General features: G+C 35.6%; 1 long non-coding RNA gene across 1 annotated transcript; it reads left to right on the top strand.

Moving 5' to 3' along the window:
- The first annotated feature begins 4,599 nt into the window (after positions 1–4,599).
- Positions 4,600–5,311, top strand: LOC121029143 (uncharacterized). Its single transcript, XR_005789611.1, has 2 exons — positions 4,600–4,972; positions 5,077–5,311. It is a non-coding gene; the product is annotated as an uncharacterized LOC121029143 (long non-coding RNA).
- The last annotated feature ends 16,011 nt before the right edge of the window (positions 5,312–21,322 follow it).

Below are 21,322 nucleotides of genomic sequence, written 5' to 3'. Positions count from 1 at the left end.
GAGCCATCAGCCCAGAGCCCGATGCGGGGCTCGAACTCACAGACCGCGAGATCGTGACCTGGCTGAAGTCGGACGCTTAACCGACTGCGCCACCCAGGCGCCCCTCATGGGCTTCATCTTAATCCAATTGAATTATAATCTTATGAAGTGTAGCCAGGCACTAGTACTTTTTTAATATCACAATTCCTGTTTAATAAATTCCTATTATTAATGGACTCTGCACTTGCTATCATAACTTGCTATCATATTGCCTCATCTATAAATTTTTAAAGTTTGCACACTTTCTCAAAGATAAAGAATATCTTGAGGCATTTATTCTAACCATTATATTTCTTATAATTTTCTTGGAAAAGTGTGGTGGCAAACAAATGTTCCTTGAAATGATATTCAAAATCCTTTTGTGGTTATATTAAACTTGCAATGAGAAAGAAGTCTGGAATGCTGCAAGTTATTTATACAAAGAAAAGAAAGAGGTTACATGTTTTCTGTCTTGTTTAAGTAATTGGCTTACCCACCCTGTACACCTACTTGTATTGCCAAGGTCAAATTTGAGAAAAGATATTCTTTTAGGTTACCTACTAATTTCCATGCATCCATGCACTCTTTTTTTAAATTTTTTGAATGAATAATCACACTCTCTAAAACTGCATTTGGATTTTAGGAAGATAAGAATGATAAATCATAAAGCAATGAAGTACCCAGAAGAAACACTAGGCTTAAAAGTTTTATATTGTCTTTTTTTTTTTTTTAAGTCAATAATAAGCTACCAAGGGAGAGAATATGAAGGTGTGGAAACACTGTAAAATTTAGAGGAAGATAGACCTGAGTTTGAATCTCATGTTTTTCATTCACAACCCATAGCCACTGCCTTGGCAAGTCTGAATCAGACCACTCCTCGCCATTTCCACAGCTACAGCCCTCAGTTGAGGTAGTAGCATCAACCACCTGGCCCTCTCCCACCAGAGTGGAAGTTCTTTCCTATCTTGTCCTTCAAGAACCTTCCCTACACAGTAGTCAAAGTAATACTTTTTGTTATTGTTCTTGTTTTCAGCTTTATTGAGGGACAATTGACACATAGGACTTGTATATATTTAAGGAGTACAACTTGGTGATTTGATATATTGTACACATTGTTAAATGATCACCACAATCAAGCTAATTAACATATCCATCTTCCCAAATAATTGCTCCTTCCTTCCTTCCTTCCTCCCCTCTACCTCTCACCCTCCCCCTCCCTCCTTCCCTCCCTCTCTTTTACTCTCTCTCTCTCTCTCCTCTTCTTGTGGTGAGAACACTTAAGATCTACCCATTGGGCAAATTCCAAATATGTAAATCACTATTGTTAACTATAGTCACCATGCTGAACATTAGATCTTCAGAATTTATTCATCTTGCATAATTGAAAATTTGTACTCTTTGATGCTTCTCCTCATTACTCCCCTCCCACCCTCCACAGTCCCCAGTAACCAGCATTCTACACTCTGCTGCTATGAATTTGACTGTGTTAGATTCCATATATGAGTGAAATAGTACAGTGGTTGTCTTTCTGTCTCTGGCTTATTTCACTTAGCATAATGTCCTACAGATTCATCCCTGTGGCTGTGAATTAAAGGATTTCTTTTTTTTTTTTTTTAAGGCTGAAATCTTTTTAAAGCATAAGTCTGACTGCTTTAAACCCTCCACTTGCTTCTTGTTGTAATTAGAATAAATTCCACATTCTTTATTCTGGCTCTAAATTTCTAATCTCATCTTCTACCCTCTTCCCCTTGCTATATACACTTCAATTACACAACTGTCTCTGGAATAGGCTAAGCTTATTCTTATGGTCTTACACAGATAATTCTAGAGCAAAATAGAGATGAGAGCAAGTGCTTATCTCATGCCCTCATCAGGCAAATGCCATATTTAATATTTTCCAAATCTGTTACCTCATCTGTGAAACTGGTTTTTTCAATGAAATCATGGGAAAATCATTGCCAGTGTCTAGAAATTATTGAGCTATACAAGCTAAGAGAGTGGAGCTATTCATTTTAGGCATTGAAAGATTATTAATTGATAGCCAAAGATAAGGTGATTGCATTCTTCATCACAACCAAGATTATAACCACTACTTAAGCAAATACAATATGCCAGACACCATATTGAATACTGTAGATTATAAAAAGTGGATGAGGATAAAAGAGGCTTTGGTCTTAATTGCTTAAAATCTGGAAGAGAGGATAAGGCAAGCACAATGATAATGCCACTACTAGGAGAATATGTGTCATAAGAGTCAGACACAGGGGTTTTACAAATGAGGGTGTAATAGGTCTGAACCTCACTGTAAGCAATGGTGATTTAACAGTTTATATATCTGTTCCCCAATCTGTTTGAACTGCTTCTCCATAACTGAATTGAAATTGAAATATAAGACTAGTTAAGTATGGGGGTCAAGGAATTAATAAGGGATTGGCATTTGAAATGGACCTGGAAAATGGGGGACATAATGGAATATGTTTTTGTTATCTCTTTTTTAATTCAGTCATGACTTTCACCAAGACAATACAGTGAGCTTTGTGATTTTGTAGAAGTGTACTTGTTGAATGTTACTGGTCTAGTGATAGTCTTCCGAGGGAAATAGGACTCCCATCTCTGGAATGAGAAGGATCTTGGACAAGTAAATTGATCTCAGATTTTCTTCCCTAGTTTGTAAAATGTCCAATTTATGTGATTGTTGTAAATCTTGGACTAATATGAAATCTCTGACATATAGGTGCTTAATTAATGCTACCTGTCATTTTTACTTTTAATAACCGGAGAAACTGTATATTATAGAAAGTCAGCAAAATTGTGGATGGTTAAAGTGTATACTCTGTATTGACAAGATGGCCTTTGAATTCTGGCTGTGCCCCCTCATTTGCTTTGTGATCTCGAGTAAGTAACTTAACATTGCTTTGCCTCATTTCTTTAATCTGTGAAGTGGGGGTTATAATATATCCTACCTCAGAGGGCTGTTGTAGGGGTATTGCACCACATAACTCATATAAAATGCCTGCTGTCCTCAATAAATATGTAATATTTTATAATAATAATAATATATTTAATATGGAGTTGTTAATCTGATGATCTATGGTATATGATGTCAACACATGCTGGGTGAATTACTTTTTGATGAACAGATTATTCTCAAATAAAAAATTCAGCTAATCAGACATATAGGCCCAGAGTGCTATTTTGAAGCACCTGCCATTCAGTATTCTCATTTTATTTGACCATGTTGCCAGTGCTGTTGTTGTTGTTGTTGTTGTTGTTGTAGTTTTAGTTGTTTTACTTATGCTTTTATGATTCACTATCACTGGGTTTTTAAAATATGGTAAGAGAGGTCAAATCCAGGAAGCAATGGAAGGTAGTCCCACCTCAGAAAGATGACTACAAAGGAAAAAATAATCTTGAATTCCTTTAGGGGTACTAAAGATTTAAGGATAGAATTTTTCTATTTTGAGCCAAGCAGTAATAAAGAAGTGAAGACTAGAAAGTGGAGAAATTGTTGTCCATGAGAGGAATTTCTTGCTTGACTGTTTCCTCTTAAATCTCATTATGTAAGCTGACTGATCGCTTTTCCCAAACTCGGATTCAGATCTTAAGTATAGAAGAGCAATTCTAGTGAAATACTTATATGTAAATCCTTTGGAGTAAAACATTTTTATTTCTATATGCTTATAATTATTTCCCAGCTTACTTGGAAGAGTGTATAGTTTGAAAATTCTGGAACTGAAAGTTACATTCCTTAAGTAAGCATGAAAAAAAGTATTTGGTCCACCTCAATAAGAAATGAGGTTTATTGATCCAGTTTTCTCTCAGCCAGCCTAATAATCAGAAAGACTGTCACCAGCAGAATTCTGGAAGAGGAAGATATTACTACAACAACTCTACATAACTTCCTAGTGCTGGTTTCATATCTAAATGGAACATGGCAAAGATGTACCTGTTTGCTCAACAGAGGGAAGAGCTACACTGCTCACTTTAAAGACTCAGGCTTTTTGCTTACATTTCATGCCCTAAGTTACCTCCCTGTTCTTTTCATGTATTCTGCACTCCAGCCAAACTGAATAACTATCTTGCTGCTATCCATTACTTCTGAGGATTTTTTTGTTTTTTTTTTAATTGTTTAAAGTTTATTTATTTTGAGAGAGACAGAGACAGTGCAAGTGGGGGGAGGGGCAGGGGGAGGGAGAGAGAGAAGATCCCAAGCAGGCTCTGTGCTGCTAATGCAGAGCCTGATGCAGGGCTCGAACTCACAAAACTGTGAGATAATGATGAGCCAAAACCAAGAATTGGATGCTTAATGGACTGAGCCACCCAGATACCCCATGATTTTTGAATTTGTATACACAGTCACCTCTACCTGCAGATATCACCTCCATGTTCATACACCCAAACCTAACTCCTCATCTAATCTCAGTTTAAATGTAACTTGTCCTTTGAAACCTTTCCTTTTTTCGACAAGAAATGATCCTATACTTCATAAAAGTTTCCTAGATCTTCCTCAGGACTTCTAATATGGCATTTTATTCTTCATATGTATTGTGTACATACATATACCAAATAGTTCTAGGGATACATCAGTGACTAAAACAGAAATCCTTGTAAACTTAATAAACGAGTTAAAAATGTGTGTTAGTGATTTATGCTAAAAAGAAGAATGCAGAAGAGGAGGAAAATAGGAAGTGGAAAGACAGCAATTTTATGTGGTCAGAAGAGTCCCAACAGCAAAGGAGACACGAGAGTAAAGACCTGAAGTATGATGTGCATGTAAGAGAAGAGCATTCAGGCAGAGGAAAGAGCAAGTATGAAGACTCTAGGTGGGAGTGGACCTCATGTGGGATGTCATCGGCTGGGATCAGAGTGACCAAGAGGGAAAGGAGTAGCAGATGATGTCATAGAGGTGAGAGGTGAGGAGTCATAAGGGAGCATGAGGAAGAACAGGCAGATGGTAAAGGTCTTTAGAGTGACTGACTTTTTCTCAGGGTTAGATGACCAAACCATAGAAAGGGTCTTAATCATTTCAGAAGAATGATAGAACTTGTATTTTAACAGGAGCGACAATGCAGCAGTGAGAGCATGCAGATTTTGGAAATACTCTGAAGATAGAAATTATTGAATTTATTGAAAGATTGACCACCAGGAGAAAAAGAGGAGCAAGCAGAACTCAAAGGTCTATGACTTGAATGATTGGAAAGAAGGAGCTTCCATTAGTTGAAATGGAAAAAGCTAGAAAAGAAACAGGAAACAGTGTCAGGCATTCTGCTTTGAACATGTACAGTTAAGATTACTGGCCTGTCCTGTGATTAGTTGGATATGTAAGTTGTAAGTTTGGGGGAACAGTTGGGAGCACTTGGTATCAGTGGTGCCAATTTGGGAGTTATAAACATTTACTTTTCTTTTCTTTTTTTAGATCTATTTTTATTGTTTTGAACAATCTCCATACTGTTTTCCACAGTGGTTGCACCAATTTACACTCCCATCAGCAGTGCACAAGGGTTCTCCTTTCTCCACATTCTCACTGACACTTGTTATTTCCAGTGTTTTTGAGAATAGCCATTCTAACAGGTGTGAGGTGATATCTTCTTGTGGTTTTGATTTGAATTTCCCTGATGGTTAGTGATGTTGAAAACCTTTTCATATACTGTTGGCCATTTGTATGTCTTCTTTGGAAAAATGTCTATTCAGATTTCTTGCTCATTTTTAGTTATTTGGTTTTTTGCTATTAAGTTGTATGAGTTCCTTGTGTATTTTTTATATTAACCCCTATTGAATATGGGCTTTGCAAATATTTTCTCCCGTTCCATAGGTTGCCTTTTTATTTTGTTGATGGTTTCTTTCACTGAGCAGAAACTTTTTAGTTTTATGTAGTCTCACAATTTTTGCTTCTGTTACATTTGCTTTTGGTGGCAAATCCAAAAGTTAATTACCAAAGCTAATGTAATGGAGCTTACTGCCTATCTCTTCTTCTGGGAGTTTACAGTTTCAGATTTTATATTCAAGTCTTTAACCCATTTTATGTTGATTTTTGTGTATGGTATAAAACAGGAGCCCAGTTTCATTCTTTTGTATGTTAGTGTCAAGTTTTCCCGGTACCATTTATTGAAGAGACTATTCTTTCTTCATTGTATATTATTGGCTCCTATGTTGTAAATTAATTGACTGTCTATGCATGAGTAAATCTAAGTTATTTTTTCTGTTCCATTGATCTATGTAATTTCAGTATTTATGCCAATACCATACTGTTTGATTACTATGGCTTTGTAATATAGTTTTAAATCAGAACGTGTGGTGCCTCCAGCATTATTCTTTCTCAAGGTTTCAAACAGGGTCTGTTTGGTTTTATGCAAATTTTAAGGTTCATTTTTCTATTTCTGTGGAAAATGCCAATTTTTATCGGAAATGCAATGAATCTATATATTGCTTTGAGTTCGATGGACATTTTAACAATGAATTTTTCCAATCTCCAAACATGGAGTAACTGTGTATTTATTTATTTCTTCTTCAATTTATTTTATCAATGCCTTATTATTTTCAGTGTAGACTTCCTATCTACTTATTTAAATTGATTCCTAAGTATTTCTTTGGTGCAATTGTAAATGGGATTCCTTTCTTAATTTCTCTTTCTGATAGTTCTGTCTAGTTCTGGTAGCGTACAGAAACACAACTGATTTTTGTGTGTTGATTTTGTATCCTGAAACTTTTCTTAATTCTTTTATTAGTTCTGACAATTTTTTTTGATGGAGTCTTTGGGTTTTCTATACAGATCATGTTATCTGTAAACCGAGACAGTTTTACTTCCTTAATTCCAATTTGGATGCCTTTTTCCCTGTTTTTACCTAATTTTTCAGGCAAGGGCTTCCAACACTGTGTTAAATGAAAATGGAGAATGGGCATCTATCTTTTTCCTGATATTAGAGGAAATACTTTGATCTTTTTACCATTGAGTATGATTTTGGCTGTGAGCTTGTCATATATAGCCTTTGTTTTGTTGCGGTACATCCCCTCTATATCCACTTTGTTGAGAATTTTTATCATGAATGGATGTTGAATTTCATCAGATGCCTTTCTGCATCTTTTGAGATGATCATATGATTTTTATCCTTCATTTTATGTTATGTATCACAATTATAGGTTTACATATGTTGACCTGTACTTGCATACTTAGAATAAATCCCACTTGATAATGGTATATGATGCTTTTAATGTAATGCTGAACTTGGTTTGCTAGTATTTTTTGAGGATTTTTCCATCTATATTTTTCAGAGATACTGGCCTGTTATTTTCTTTTCTTGTAGTGTCCTTGTCTGGTTTTGGTTATCAGGGTATGGCTGGCCTTCTACAATGAATTGGGATATATTCTCTCCTCTTCTAGATTTTGGAAGAGTTTGAAAGGATTGGTATTAATTGTTTTTTAAACATTTGATAGAATTTACCAATGAAGCCATCTGGCCCTAGACTTTTGTTTATTAGGAAGTTTTTGATTACTGATTCAATCTTCTAGTAATTTATTTGATAAGATTTTCTGTGTCTTAATGTTTTAGTCCTGGCAGGTTGTGTTTTTCTAGGAATTTATCTGTTTTTTCAAGGTTATCCAACTTACTGGTATATAATTGTTCAGGGTAGTTTCTCATGATCTTTAGTATTTCTTTGTAATCCATTGTAGTGTCTCTTCTTTCATTATAATTTTGAGTCTCCTCTCTTTCTTTCTTAGTCTAACTAAAGTTTGTCAATTTATTTATCTTTTCAAAAAACAAGCTCTTAGTTGTTTTTGTTTTTGTTTTTAATCTTTCCATTGTCTTTTAGCCTCCATTTCACTTATTTCTATTCTGATCTTTCTTATTTCTTTCCTTTGACTGACTCTGGGCTTATTTTGTTCTTCTTTTTCTAGTTCCTTGAGGAGTAATATTAGATTGATTATTTGAAATCTTTCTTTTTTCTTAATATGGTTGTTTTTTCCTATAAACTTCCTTCTTTTGCTCTACCCCTAAGTTTCAGTATGTTGTATTATCATTTCATTTGTTTCAAGATGTTTTTGGATTTTTCCTTTGATTTCTTCTTTGACTCATTGATTCTTCAGGAGCATTTTATTTAAGTTCCACATATTTGTGAATTTTATATTTTTCTTATAATTGATTTCTACTTCCATACTATTGTGGTTGGAAAAGATGGTTGATATGTTTTTGGTTTTCTTAAATTTATTAGGACTTGTTTTATTGCCTAACATATGAGCTATCCTGGAAAATGTTCCATGTGCTCTTGAGAAGAATGTGTATTCTGCTGTTGTTTGATGGAATGTTCTGTATATGTCTGTTAGGTCTATCTGGTCTAATGTGAAGTTTAGGCCCATCATTTCCTCACTGATTTTCTGTCTAGGTGATCTATTCTTTATTGAAACTGTGGTATTGAAATCCTTACTATTTATTGTATTGTATTATTATTGTATTCTTGCTTTAGATCTGTTATTATTTGCTTTATATATTTAGATGCTCCAGTATTTAGTCCATAAATATTTACAATTGTTATATCCTTGATGAACTGGCCCCTTATCTTTATATAATAACCTTCTTTGTCTCATAGTTTTTGGATTATAGTCTATTTTGTCTCATATGAGTATAGTGACCCCAGCCTCATTTTGGGTTCCATTTGCATGGAACATCTTTTTTCATCCTTCACCTTCCATCCACGTGTCTCCTTAAAGCTGAAGTGAATCTCTTGTAGACAGCATATAGTTGGGTCTTGTTTTTTATCCATTCAGCTACTCTGTATTTTGATTATAGAATTTAGTTCCTTTACATTTAAAGTACTAGTGGAAGGTGTGGACTTACTACTGCCATTTTGTTGTCTCCTGGCTGTTTTATAGTTTATTTATTCCTTTCTTCATCTCTTGCTCTCTTTCTTTGAGATTTGATGATTTTCTATGGGGTTATGCTCTGATTCCCTTCTCTTTATCTTTTGTGTGTCTAATATAGGTTGGTTTGTAGTTATCACAAGGTTTACTTTAAAAAATTTATATTTACAACAATCTATTTTAAACTGAAATCAACTTAACTTCCAATGTGTATGAAAGTTCTACATTTTTATACTTCTTCCCAGACCTCCATGGGAGGAAGGAAATTCAGGGGCCTCCTATGTAATTATCTTGGTCTGGAGTTAAGATATATGCTACCATTTTTTTTTTAATTTTTTTTTAACGTTTTATTTATTTTTGAGACAGAGAGAGACACAGCATGAACGGGGGAGGGGCAGAGAGAGAGGGAGACACAGAATCGGAAGCAGGCTCCAGGCTCTGAGCCATCAGCCCAGAGCCCGACGCGGGGCTCGAACTCGCGGACCGCGAGATCGTGACCTGAGCTGAAGTCGGGCGCTTAACCGACTGAGCCACCCAGGTGCCCCTATGCTACCATTTTTTATGGACCCACAAACATATGGCCAACTAGTCTTTGACAAAGCAGGAAAGAATATCCAATGGAATAAAGACAGTCTCTTCAGCAAGTGGTGCTGGGAAAACTGGACAGCAACATGCAGAAGAATGAACCTGGACCACTTTCTTACACCATACACAAAAATAAACTCAAAGTGGATTAAAGACCTCAATGTAAGACAGGAAGCCATCAAAATCCTCGAGGAGAAAGCAGGCAAAAACTTCTTTGATCTTGCCTGCAGCAACTTCTTACTCAACACATCTCCAAAGGCAAGGGAAACAAAAGCAAAAATGAACTACTGGGACCTCATCAAAATAAAAAGCTTCTGCACAGTGAAGGAAACAATCAGCAAAACTAAAAGGCAACCGACAGAATGGGAGAAGATATTTGCAAATGACATATTAGATAAAGGGTTAGTATCCAAAATCTATAAGGAACTTATCAAACTCAACACCCAAAAAACAAATAATCTGGTGAAGTAATGGGCAAAAGACATGAAGAGACACTTCTCCAAAGAAGACATCCAGATGGCCAACTGACACATGAAAAAATGCTCCACATCACTCATCATCAGGGAAATACAAATCAAAACCTCAGTGAGATACCACCTGACGCCTGTCAGAACGGCTAACATTAACAACTCAGGCAACAATAGATCTTGGCAAGGACGTGGAGAGAGAGGATCTCTTTTGCATTGTTGGTGGGAATGCAAGCTGGTGCAGCCACTCTGGAAAACAGTATGGAGGTTCCTCAAAAAACTAAACATAGAACTACCCTACAACCCAGCAATTGCACTACTAGGCATTTATCCACGGGATACACGTGTGCTCTTTCAAAGGGACACATGCACCCCTGTGTTTATAGCAGCACTATCAACAATAGCCAAGGTATGGAAAGAGCCCAAATTTCCCTCAATGGATGAATGGATAAAGAAAATGTGGTGTATATATACAATGGAGTATTACTTGGCAATCAAAAAGAATGAAATCTTGCCATTTGCAACTACGTGGATGGAACTGGAGGGTATTATGCTAAATGAAATTAGTCAGAGAAAGACAAAAATCATATGACTTCACTCATATGAGGACTTTAAGAGGCAAAACAGATGAACATAAGGGAAGGAAAATAAAAATAATATAAAAACAGGGAGGGGACAAAACAGAGGAGACTCAAAATATGGAGAACAAACTGAGGGTTACGGAAGGGGTTGTGGGAGGAGGGATGGGCTAAATGGATAAGGGGCACTAAGGAATCTACTCCTGAAATCGTTGCACTATATGCTAATTAATTTGGATGTAAATTTAAAAACACAAAAAATAAAGTTAAAAATAAAGATATATGCTACCATTTTTTAAAATAACCTAGACTATTTGTGTAAAATTATTAATAAAAGACAACTGCTACATTAAAATACCAAATTTTGAATTAGGATCTGGATATGTAATTATGTCATATCTTTGAACAATTCTTTGTAGAGAGCTCACAACACCAGCAATTCATCTGTCAGTATATGCAAAGTGAGTTCATTAAATTTGGCCTGGTGCTGTAAAAGGCACATTACACTATTTTTCCATATCTATTTTGTCTTTTACAAGACATACTAGAGATATGTTGTGCTCCAGATTCTGTAATACAACATTTTGTCATTAATATATCTCCAATACTTTTATATTAATTTTAATATTAGAATCATGTCTTCTTTAAAAAGACCAAGTTCTCATAAGGATACATGAAATAATTGCACAAAATATTTTAGTTTCTTATGCAATATTATTTTTTAAAAGAATGCAAAATGTTTAAACATTTAGCATTATATGACTCTTCTCATTAGTTCAAATCAGAACACTTTCACCAAGGTATTTTTTAGTTTAAGATGCTGCAGATGTGAAAAGATAAAAGAAGAAATGAACTTATTCTATTATGGAAAGAATGGATGAGAATGAAGGCATTACCACATTTTTAGAGCATGCATTCACATAGATTATTTGAGATTAGATGAATAAATTATATGGCTTTATATTATATTTATTATTTATTTTTTATTTTTTATTTTTATGTTTATTTTTATGCTTATTATTTATTATTATATGGCAACTAAAAAACGTTGCGTACATTTTACCTTCATATTTCTAAAGAAGTAGCTTGATGGATTTAGTCACTGAATTAAAGAACTTGGAGTTTTGGATCCAAATGATTCTTCAATCATCTCTTTGTCAGACAATTTGTATTCTACGGTTGGGTTTTAAATAGGGTTCCTGACAGGGAACACCATGTGCCAGAGCCTTGAGGCAAAAAGTCCCGAGGTACTTTTGAAGAACTTTTAAAGAAATCCTAATGGCAACAGTCCTTAGAACTGTGTGGCTATAGCACTTAGTGTTCAGTGTTAACTATTGTCCTATTATCTGTAGAACCTTCTAATAGGAAAGGCATGTGAAAATGTTAATGCTATTTTTGGTGCATTGCAAAATTAAAATGGATCCTAATTACATGCCCTTTATTTACATGTACTTTATAAAATGTCTACCATTAATTGTGCTCTAAGGAATTCTACCATGAATTCTACCTATATTAGAGAATGGATGACTAAAAGGTTCTAAGTGTTTAAGTAAGTTAGTAGGCATTAACGTTTTATAATTTCAATCTGAAAGAAACATTTGAACTATTGTTTTCTAAGTAGTAATGCAGCTCTTGACTAAGCATAGTCAAGTGTAAGTATGAAAAGGGTATGTTTATTGAATAAAGTATGGTCAACATGTTTGTGGTTGGATAGAATTCATTTTATTTTTATTTTTTTTATTTATATATGAAATTTATTGTCAAATTGGTTTCCATACAACACCCAGTGCTCATCCCAAAAGGTGCCCTCCTCAGTACCCATCACTCACCCTCCCCTCCCTCCCACCCCCCATCAACCCTCAGTTTGTTCTCAGTTTTTAACAGTCTCTTATGCTTTGGCTCTCTCCCACTCTAACCTCTTTTTTTTTTTTCTTCCCCTCCCCCATGGGTTCCTGTTAAGTTTCTCAGGATCCACATAAGAGTGAAACCATATGGTATCTGTCTTTCTCGGTATGGCTTATTTCACTTAGCATCACACTCTCCAGTTCCATCCACGTTGCTACAAAAGGCCATATTTCATTTTTTCTCATTGCCACGTAGTATTCCATAGTGTACATAAACCACAATTTCTTTATCCATTCATCAGTTGATGGACATTTAGGCTCTTTCCATCATTTGGCTATTGTTGAGAGTGCTGCTATGAACATTGGGGTACAAGTGCCCCTATGCATCAGTACTCCTGTGTCCCTTGGATAAATTCCTAGCAGTGCTATTGCTGGGTCATAGGGTAGGTCTATTTTTAATTTTCTGAGGAACCTCCACACTGCTTTCCAGAGCGGCTGCACCAATTTGCATTCCCACCCACAGTGCAAGAGGGTTCCCGTTTCTCCACATCCTCTCCAGCATCTATAGTCTCCTGATTTGTTCATTTTGGCCACTCTGACTGGCGTGAGGTGATACCTGAGTGTGGTTTTGATTTGTATTTCCCTGATAAGGAGCGATGCTGAACATCTTTTCATGTGCCTGTTGGCCATCCGGATGTCTTCTTTAGAGAAGTGTCTATTCATGTTTTCTGCCCATTTCTTCACTGGGTTATTTGCTTTTCGGGTGTGGAGTTTGGTGAGCTCTTTATAGATTTTGGATACTAGCCCTTTGTCCGAGATGTCATTTGCAAATATCTTTTCCCATTCCGTTGGTTGCCTTTTCGTTTTGTTGGTTGTTTCCTTTGCTGTGCAGAAGCTTTTGATCTTCATAAGGTCCCAGTAATTCACTTTTGCTTTTAATTCCCTTGCCTTTGAGGATGTGTCGAGTAAGAGATTGCTACGGCTGAGGTCAGAGAGGTCTTTTCCTGCTTTCTCCTCTAAGGTTTTGATGGTTTCCTGTCTCACATTCAGGTCCTTGATCCATTTTGAGTTTATTTTTGTGAATGGTGTGAGAAAGTGGTCTAGTTTCAACCTTCTGCATGTTGCTGTCCAGTTCTCTCAGCACCATTTGTTAAAGAGACTGTCTTTTTTCCAATGGATGTTCTTTCCTGCTTTGTCAGCAAGTGTCTTTTTCTTTCCCCTTTAAGGACTTGGGACTCTGCCTCAGGGCGTTCTTACCCGTGTTCTTGTCTAGCTTCTACCTAACATCCTGAACACAGTTACTCTCATTCTTGAATAAAACTCCTTTTGCTGACATAATAACTGGCTATTTTATTTTTTAAGGTTGACAAGTGAAACAGATTTGGAATGGATACAAGAAAAACATTGCACACATTAAACACGTTTACATGGGGACCCTCAAGAAGTTTTTTAAAAGGAATATAAATGTTCTAACATATATAATATATAGAATATATAAATATATATAACATATATACTATATACAAATGCTTTTTATAGTCCTATCCTTTTGATGAGAGAATAGTACAAGGGCAATAATCATTTTGCAAGAAAAATTATTTAATGTCTATTTCCCATTTGAGAGTTTATCCTAGCTCCCTCCAAGAAAACTGAACATTCTTGGTGTTTGATTAATAAATGACTCCTTAAAGGATCATCTTTGAACATTAGCTGTATAGAGAGCACCACTTTAAAAGAGGCCACAACTGCCTTAAGCAGTTAAAATAGACTCTTCCAGATTCCTGGAAATTTTTACTTTGAGATGTACATTTCAATTCAGTCTACCAAGAATCTTTCCAAGACAGGAGGATAGGCAAAAGGAGAAAAGAGTAGAAATGAAAAAGAATGGATAAAGAAAGAAGAGGAAAAGGGAGTGGGTCACAGTAAAAGAAGCAAAAATAGGAGGGTGATACAAATTTGAAGAGAGAGGATTTGAAGGAATGCAAAATGCATGTTGTGTGCGCATTACACTAAGACTAGCTAATGTCACTGACAAGAGATCTCATGTTTCTTTGAGTAACCTACATACATCAATAGTTTTCAAAAGGTCTCCTACCAGAAGCATCAGCAGCACCTGGGAACTTGTTAGACATGCAAATTCTTGGGCGCCACCCAGAACATCTGATTCAGAACTCAGGGGATACAACAAAGTATCTGCATTTTCACAACCCCTGGGGGGGGGGGCTGATACACACTCAATTTGAGTACTACTTTTATTTCTTGCTCCTGTAACTGTTTATTGAAAATATTCAGCTGGTGACTGTCAAGAGTTCAAGACTCAGACTTAATACGATCCTTTGGCTCTACCTACCTCTACAGCTGCTTAGTTGTTTCTAATCAGCTCTAATTAGACCCTGATTCTGCTTTTCCCAGAGCCACTCCCTCATCTGGGGTTCCGAGAGCAACTTTTGTGATCATTCTCCTTCTTGGCCAAATCCAAAGTAAGAAATGGGGATTATGCTTTGGTCTGTCTCATGGTTTTATAGCTTTAATAGCCATGCCATTTGTGGGGCCTGAATGTTATTTAAATGTCAGCATAGCCGTATTTGTTTTCATCCAGGCTTGTGGTTTCATAGGCAATACAATTTCTTCAAAAATTTCTTACATGGTCTGATTAGATATTTGATTTATAGGCTTCTAAGCTATTCTATCTGCTGTTGTGCCAGTAATTACACCCAGAATTCTTTACTAAGCATAGTTCTTAAGACTATTACTTGTTTGTTTGGTTTTTTTTAGCCTTATTTCACATATGTTTCTCTCTCTGAAGTCATTGGTGGCTACTTCAGGGCTATCTGATATGGTGTGTTTAGGTAGAGAAGCATTAGTCTGAATTTTGCTACAAGGCTGAGTTTTAGTGTGGTTTTGTTGCTCAGAAACTTTCTTAGTCTTATTTCATACCGTCTGAGGTATAAAAGTTTTTTGTTTGTTTCTTTTTTTAACTTGCAGATTGTTAATTGTTTGCCTGAGGTTCTCTCTTCCTTCTGTATTGCTAGTAGGCAGTAAAAATCACTGGTAGAAAACCTAGTGTTTTGTTTTCCAATCTCTTCCTCTAAAGCTACAGGCACATGGTTTCCTATCATGTTCATGCAGGTGGCATTTTTTGTCAAGTGTTTTACCACAGCATAGTGTGGCTCTCCAGGTGTCCCGCTTCCATAGCAGTTTTCTTGCCAATAGCCACCTGATCAATAAGTGGGTGTCACCACAACATCTCAGTTCAAGGTACCAATTTCTGCACAAATTAAAGCAATGCTAGCATATGTAAAAATAATCCCTATTCTTGGTGGCTTTATAGAACTCTATTTTTGTTACCTACAGTTCAATGCTGGTATTCACAAAGTGTTCAAGGACTCCGGCACCTTTCATCCATGGTTTTGAATCTACCCTCCTCCTTGTCCTCTGAGTTTTGTACATTCAGCCAATGAATGGAAAAAGAGAGCAGAGAATGGCGTCATGGCTTCTATGGGCCAGACCTGGAAGTAGTGTTTTTCGCTTCAGGAATTCAGTCAAATGGCTGCATCCAACTTCCAGGGCCAGCGCGAGGGGTGTCGTTATGTTGTGAGCTCAACAGGAGAAGGGAAAGAGTTTTGTTTTGTGGTAGAAGGTATTTCAGTCTCTGCCACATGAAAGAGAAATGACAAGCAATGGGAAAGGGGAGTGTGGAAGAGCAGTGGAGAGGAGGAAAACCTGTAGAGAGATGAATAGAAGACATAAAGAGAAAGTGAAGTTTGGAATGAGAATTTGTCATTTAACCTTTAGGATTATGAGCCTGATATCTTACCTAATTTCACACAGCCAAGAAAGGTTATTCTTAAATTCATATCCATAGATGTCTGAAAAGAAAGCCCATGATCTTTCCACTGGCAGGAAGACAGACACACACACACACACACACACACACACACACACACACACACAACCGTTAATATCCAATAGCATGTTATACTCAACGAAGCCAAATGATATTTGGCATTATACTCAGAACTTCATTATTCTTCCTGCAGTTGTTCTTTATGGAAGATCTAACAGGCATAGTGTGCTTAACAGTAGTTAACAATTTGATTAGTTAAGAAAATATGGTTAACTAATTTAACGTGAGTATAAATTGGTGCAAGTGTATCACCAATAATCAAGACTTTCATTAAGGATGTAAAATAGTAAAATGCTTTTAAATTGAAGAGATTTACCCTTTGAGTCTATATGCCTAAATGTTTTTACATTGCTCATTCAATAAAACACACAGCAGTTTATTTAATTACTATCATTTGTCTCCAAAAGCAAATATTTATGAACTACATCAATTCCTCAAACGCTCCAAATATGAGCTTTTAATATGAACTGAGAAAGCAAGCATCAGACTGATGGTTTTTGTTTAAAAAGATACAAATGTATGAATAAATATAAATGATGAATTTTTATTATTACACTAGAACAGAAATAAATTCACTTCATTCAAACAGACATTTTTCTCTAAAACCTTTATCTGAGAGCCATGGGAGATCTGGATGTGAAGGAAACTATTTTTATTTTGTCCTTTAAAGAATGAATGTGTTCCTAAACCACCATGTAAACAAGGCTTTTATATCAAGTGTGTATATTATTGTCCTACCTAAAATTTAAGCTTCTTAACAGGACATTTATTTTGCCATATAAACAAAAATCCAGACTTCTGTATTTTCAACATACTCTGGTGTTTGGAGAGAAACTCATCTCTTGGATGTAGACCACTCAGACCACATTCTTTTGGAGGGGCTATTCATCAATCCTCTCGTTCTGGAAAAGAGAACCTTATTGTAGTCCTAATATAGGTCCAGCTTCTTTATGTCCATAGCTCTGAAAATAACCAAAAAAATTCTAGTTTAATTTTTGGAGACATAGAAGTATTAAAAGATAAACCAAGGCATATTAAAAATTTAAGTTTATTTGAGTGAAAATCTGTTCGAATTGGGCAATGCCAAATTGGAAGTGTTTAGGTGTGGTTGCTGACAGGAGCTAGAGGGAAAGACATCTGGAGAATGTTCAGAAGCAAGGAAAGGAAATGATTTGATTAGCTACAACTTCAAGCCCGATTAGCTGTTTGTGATTAGTTACCCTTAGCATTTTGATTTTGTAAACTTGAGCATTTATAGGCTTAGATTTTTGATTGCTTATATAGGATGCCATGGCATTAGAGCCACCTCAGTCTAATGGCTTCCTTGTTAAATTAATTTGATAATACAATTAAAAATACTTAGTTGACAAGGTTAATGGAATGAATTATTATTTATAGATGAATAAGATTAAATGTGTATATATATATTATTTATAGATGAATAAGATTAAATGTATATGTATTATAGACAGTGAGTACTGTTTATGTAAATACACACTTTAGGTGTGGTCCTCCCAGCTCCCTGTCCTGCCATCAGATTAAATTACATATGTGTGAATTTATCCAGTTCCGAGACTAGACTCTACATAGCCCATGGGCTGACCTCAGAAGCCCATGCTAGATTGCCCACATTACTCAGGGAGGACTACTGGATTTGTCACTTCTTTGTCTTAGGTTTTGTATTCTAAAAGCAGAGACTTCTTATGTTCCTTCTGCAAATAACCAAGCACCATGTTTCAGAATGAGCCTTCATCCATTATTTTTCTATAGTCTTTTCTATTTCATTTTTTATTAGCTATGACACAGACTGGGTAATGTGGAAACTTAAGGAATCAGGTACTTTGCTACAGTTGCATGTTTTGCAAATTGCTATAAAAGTTGCCAGTGAATCCTGTTACAGGTTCTTTTCCCTTATGATCTTATCAGTGTGAGGATTTATTAAAAAACGGAATTATCTGTTGATGGGAAAGACTTGTAGAACTCTTAGTCTTCACCCACTATTCAACAAAACATTATTTTGTACTCATTTTTTCTGTTACATTAATGCTCTGCTCTGTTGAGATGAATTTTGCCCTTTAAACCTTTCTTGCTCAGATAGCTGTTGTTAAAAGATAAACTGAGGCATATTAAAAATTTAAGAGTTTATTTGAGAAAAAATTGATTTTAATTGGGCAACACCAAACTAGAACTTGTCAGGAGCACTCCTTCACAGAGACTTTTATAGAGAAAAGATGGATGCAAAGTAAAGAAACTATTGATTGGCTCTAGCTTAAAGCCTAGTTAGCTGTTTGTGATTGGTTGTCCTTATAACATTTTGGTTTCATAACCCTGAGGCATTTACAGAATTCGATTTGGGTTTGCTTGTGTAGGCCACCATGGCATTAGAGTCACATCAGTCTAATGGCCTCCTTATTTAATTAATTTTATAGTGTATATATTAAACTTAAAAATAAAATAGCCAGTTACTTTACCAACAAAATGGATTTATTTGGGAATAACAAAAAATTACAATTCAGGACATGCAAACTATGGCAAAACCATAGCGAGAACAAAGGAGAGGAATGCTCTTTTATAGAGGAAAGGTGGGAGTTGGGAGGGGCTATTACAAACAAAAATTCATTGGAGTAAACTGGGTCAAAGTGTAGTGGCTTTTCATTGGCTGAATTGTGACAGTCTGTTATTGGATGGGCTGTTGCTGGACAAGGAGAAAATCTTTCAAACTCCTTGCTGGAATAGTAAAGTATAGACTTCTTCATGTTGGGAATGCAAGGTACCTCTCTTCCTGTTAGGGTCTGGGACTGATGAGTGGTAGTGTGTGAGAGCTCCCCCTTCTGGCCTCCTAGTTCTATTTTAAATGAGTTTTCCTTTATTCAATTTCACAGTATAGTTAAGGGCAATTTAAATTTAAAGGGACCTCAGAGACTTTCTTGTTCACTGTCCCTGTTGTGTGGAGGAGGAAATAAAGAAAATCTCAGTATCATGTGTCTTGCCCAAGGCTAATTAATCCACTCTTTAAAGTCCATGAAGGTTCTGGAACACAGACTTGTGGTTCTAATTTCCTGATTTTTTATTTCCCACTAATTCTTGCTGACTATTCAGTATCCTTCTCTTAGATAGGTAAATGGAGATGTTTGGATGTTGTTTCTCTAGCTACACTTGATTCTACTTAAGTAAATTCAAAGTACACATAGGGTAATTGAAAGGGGCTTTTACAGCTGTCACACTTATGCATAGATACCCAATTCCAAAATATAGAGGCCTCAAATAGATGGCTAGCATTTACTAAATAATCCCTAAAATAGTCACATTTCATTTCTGGCAGTGCCAATTCTTGCTAGCTATATGATATTAAACATCGGGTAATGTAATTTAATTGATAATATAAATAATTTTCAAATATCTAGCTTTGTGGCACTATATAGTCAATAGAGTCATACAGTTTGTATAATTTATATATATATACATATATACACACATATGTATCAATAAATATTTTATATATATATAAATAAATATATAATAAATATTCTATGTAAATATTATATATAAATAAATATTAGATAAACATTCAGGGATGCCTGGGTGGCTCAGTTGGTTAAGGATCCAACTTCAGCTCAGGTCATGATCTTACAGTTCTTGAGTTTGAGCCTCGCATCGGGCTCTGTGCTGACAGCTCAGAGCCTGGAGCCTGCTTCAGATTCTGTGTCTCCCTCTCTCTCCCCCCATCCCCTGCTTGCAATCTGTTTCTCTCTCTCAAAAATAAATAAATATTAAAATAAATAAATAAAAATAAAAAAAATACAGAATATTGCATAACTCTAATGAGATAAAATCTTTATAATAAATACTTTTTAAAAGAAGGTAGCTGTAAAATTTTTTCTAGCCAAGAGGAAAATAAATACATTTTAAAGTAAGAGCAAAAGAATATAATTTGTGGAGTATAAAATGTTAGCTTTTCTCCAAGTGTGAGGAGAAATGAGAAGAAAATGCTCACTGTGGTATGGGTATATTAAGTAATAGTTATCAATTTTTAAAAATGGAATTAGTAGAAAAGAAGGAAGATAATTTGCTAGGGTTTTCTAATATAACTCCTAGAACTTTATAGACTATTTATGGGGAAAAAATGACCTTTTTCATTGACAGTTAATTATAAAAGTACCAATTTGAAAAAGAGTGGGGTTTTTTTTGTATTGATTTTGAAAGGAAAGTGAATATCAGTATAATGGGTTATTAGTCAGTTGTTGGTATTAAGAACTAGCTATTAACTGTGAAGTAGATGCTAAAAATATTATTCAAATAATTCTCTCAACAGAATTTTTGTTTGGGGTTCCCAAATGAGGTAACTTTATGTGAGTGTCTCAGTACCAACTTAATTATGTTTCACTTTGGAAATAGTGTCTTTTTTTTTTTTTTTCCAACGTTTATTTATTTTTGGGACAGAGAGAGACAGAGCATGAACGGGGGAGGGGCAGAGAGAGAGGGAGACACAGAATCGGAAACAAGCTCCAGGCTCCGAGCCATCCGCCCAGAGCCTGACGCGGGGCTCGAACCCACGGACCGCGAGATCGTGACCTGGCTGAAGTCGGACGCTTAACCGACTGTGCCACCCAGGCACCCCTGGAAATAGTGTCTTAATGAATGTCTATATACCTTAGATTGAATAATACACTTTAGTGAATAGTGTGATGAAATATTGCTAACTATGTTGTAACACTAAATTCAGTTCAGTATTCAGTGATTCCCTTTTTTATTCTTAGTCCTCAAAAGACAATACAAAATCCAAGATAAAAGTCCATTAGAAAGTTAGGAAATTGAAAGAGAGGTATTTATAACTGTTGAAATATTAGCTAATTTATAACCAAATATAGAGTGAGAAAATGAAATAGTTGTGGTATGAATTATAGAAAATAGGCACTTCTGTGAAAAAGGAAAAGCCAGAAGGCTGTTTTCAGAGAAGCTGAGTGGCTATGCATAATATGCAAAGGAGAAACAGTTTTTACATGTTGGGCAAGTAAACAAGATCAAAACTCCACAATTTTTTATCATCATAGAGATATGTATTAATTATT

The sequence above is a fragment of the Herpailurus yagouaroundi genome, unplaced genomic scaffold, assembly GCF_014898765.1.
Source record: "Herpailurus yagouaroundi ecotype Mexico unplaced genomic scaffold, PumYag 139, whole genome shotgun sequence".
Taxonomy (NCBI): domain Eukaryota; kingdom Metazoa; phylum Chordata; class Mammalia; order Carnivora; family Felidae; genus Herpailurus; species Herpailurus yagouaroundi.
Note: the sequence above shows the minus strand (reverse complement) of the source record. Positions and strands in the feature narration are given on the sequence as shown.